Source organism: Lolium rigidum, chromosome 6, assembly GCF_022539505.1.
Source record: "Lolium rigidum isolate FL_2022 chromosome 6, APGP_CSIRO_Lrig_0.1, whole genome shotgun sequence".
NCBI lineage: Eukaryota > Viridiplantae > Streptophyta > Magnoliopsida > Poales > Poaceae > Lolium > Lolium rigidum.
Window position 1 is genome coordinate 282,511,585 of NC_061513.1, and position 3,200 is coordinate 282,514,784.

Consider the following 3,200-nt stretch of genomic DNA (forward strand, 5'->3'; position numbering starts at 1 on the left):
TGTAATAGGCATCAAATAGGCGAATATACTCTTCCTTATTATCAGTGCGACGGCGGCAGTGCAAAGTGGAGACTGAGCAGGAAGTGCTGTGTGTGCGTCGTGCCGGAGTCACGAGAAATTCTCGAAGCGCCTGTGTTCAAGACCATTTTTAGAGATACACATAAGCAATACCATACAAATCAAGTATACAGGAAAACCCGCTAGATTCAGAGTGTAGCCACATGAGAGAACAAAACTCAAAATACACCATAAACGACACAAAACATTGCAACACTAGATTATACTGGTTGACACCAATTTTATTCCAACGCCATTGTTTACATGAACCTTGTTTACTAGACACGAATGTAGACGGGAAAAGCCATCGATCTCAATGCATGAATATCTAAAATGGTGCCGATGCGGAATAACTATCTTTCACTCTGATGGATGCGACGATGGGGCTTCGCACGACATGCTTCTCTGACACCCATCTCAAGCTTCCTTCCACAGATTCTTCTTTACCCACCACGTGACTGCTCACTCGTCAAGCTAAATGTTTTCTTCTCTCCAACCTTGGAGAACGTCAGCTTCTCCGGAAAGACATGCACCACCATTGATTTGGATGCATCCACCTTCACCGTATAGGTCGACTTTGATGGTCCGACATTCGTCACCGTTCGATTCACGGTGAATGGCATCGACGTCACGAGCACCGTAATCATCGGGTAGTTGAGCTGCGTGTTCTTGATCTTTGGTAGCGTTGCGCAATTCAGAGCTTGAGTTGTGCTTCCGCATGATGGTTGCCGTGCCATGGTCGCCAAGGAGCCAACAAATATAACCCGCATAGTCACTAATGCTAAGGTCGTACACTAGACCAGGGTCAGCTGCTTCGGTGGGGTTCACATGTCCAGCTCCTGTGTCATATGCACTCGCTTTCATGTATCGATGGTCCAAGATAGGTCCACCTCTCCTATCAACGATGTCCGATGTTGTCAAGATGGCAGACTTGATGGCAGCCGGTGACCACGTAGGATGTATGCTCTTGATAAGCGCGGCGACACCACTAACGTGTGGAGTTGCCATGGATGTGCCGGATATGATGTTATAAGGTTCCCATGTAGATCCCATCTCTCGCCGCCATGCGGCTAGGATATTGAGCCCTGGTGCCAATATATCTGGCTTGAGCACACCGGCGTCGATCGTGCTTGGACCTCGGGAAGAGAACGACGCTACGACGGGGGCCGGGTGGATACCAACCAATGTGTTGTTGTACGTGATAGCAGCCACCGAGTTGGTCCCCGGCGACGACACATAAGATGTGAGGATGGCACCATCGACCTCGGTTACCTCGCACCACTGCGGAGTTGTAATCCGGAAGATCTATGGTGTAGCCATTGACCTTGTTGTTGAATAACACCACACCAGCCGCACCAGCAATCATTAAGTGGGGGATCTTATAGTACCGATTCTTCTCCAACATGCTTTCACAAACAAGGATCTTACCGACGATGGCATTGTCCTCGTCATATTCGCAGATACCGAAATTTCTCGGAGAAGATGAGAGGATATGACTTTGAGCTTGGCTTAGCTTCCCGGGTAAGCGCTTGTCCATAGATACGCTTGCCATTGCCAAGACACACTTCGGCCCGAAAGCTCCGATCCACCGAGCCGGCAGCGACCGTGAGCAACCATGGAGCATCATTGCTGAGAAAGCCCGACGTGGGACCTTCATTGCCAGCCGCACACACCACGGTGATGCCCTTGGATATGGCACTAAACGCGCCGATGGCGATGGGGTCCTCGATCAAAGCGTACACCCTTGCCGAAGCCAAGGGAGAGTGAGAGGACATCCACCCCATCCTTGATGGCCGCATCCGATCCAGCCAGGTATGGCGGAATCATCACATCCATCATTTTTGCATACCTTGTACATGGCGATGTGGGCTCCAGGAGCTATTCCAGACAGCGGTGCTCGTGCCGATGCCATGATATGATGCGCCGGGGACGAAGTTCCCGGCGACTATGGATGAGGTGTGCGTCCCATGCCCCGATGTGTCATCAGGATCCTCGTTCCCAACAAGTGACTTGGCACCAATAAGTTTGTTGTTGCAGCCGGCCATCTTGCACGACCCCTTCCACCGTGATGGGGGTGGTGGGATGCCATGGTCATCGAAGGAAGGGTGTGCTGCATAGATGCCGGTGTCCAGCAACCCGACGATAACTCCCTTCCCATATCTGGCGTTGCTCCAGAACCCAGTGCCATTCCTCAGACCTAGGAACTCGGGTGTGTGCGTGGTCATGAGTTGCAGTGTTCGCTCTGGGAACGCTCGCACGAACCCTGGCTTCTTGGCCACCACATTGAGCTCAGCCCCTGTGAGCCTCGCGGCAAAGCCGCTAAATACTTGGGTGTAGGAGTGGAGAAGACGTAGCTTGCCAGATTCACCGCCACACGAGCCTAGCAAGAAAGACTCATGCCACCGGCGGTGATCCTCCTCCGTGGCACTCGAGCGCGGTGGATCGACAAGCACGATGTAAGTGCGATATGCAGAGGTTTCTGTGGTATTCTGTTGTGCCCGTTCGATAGCTGGGTTGATGTAGCACAACCCGGGTGTAAAAAAGAGGGTGACGAATAATAGAAGTGTTGGTATGAAATTGGAAAACGCAGCCATTGCTGCAGAGCAAACACACAAATATGATGAAGATGATGGTGATGCTTGGAACAGAGTTTGGGTGCCCTTTATACACCACGAATGATCCATGCAGTATATCGTAATTTTGGCACCATTATTTACTTGATAAATGCACCGGACGCAATAAATGATTTTAATATGTGCCATATCTGAATGATCTCGTACGATTAGGTGGGAGGCCAGCAACCTTTGTAGTAGTACCTACAAGACGGGTGATCAATGCAGTTTATCGCAAAATTGCCACAGTTAGTTACTAGTGTACTTGATTAATGTTGCACGCGTAGCAACATATAAATAGCTTTAGTTTGTGCCAAATCTAAATGATCAGGATTACGTGGGAGCATCGCAATCTTTGGTAATTAATAGTATCTCCGGCACTAAATACTTATCGCAGATTCACCGAATCTAGACATATTTCAGTCTATATTTAAATGCGGTGAAATATTTAGAGAAAATACAAGATCTTCTTTATATTCTGCATAAATGATATACTAAGATTTCTTCGTGTGAACATATATTTGCCATCGC

General features: G+C 49.2%; 1 pseudogene; it reads right to left on the reverse strand.

Moving 5' to 3' along the window:
• Nucleotides 1–385: 385 nt before the first annotated feature.
• On the reverse strand, nucleotides 386–2,651 carry LOC124664265 (annotated as a pseudogene).
• Between the last annotated feature and the right edge of the window lie 549 nt (nucleotides 2,652–3,200).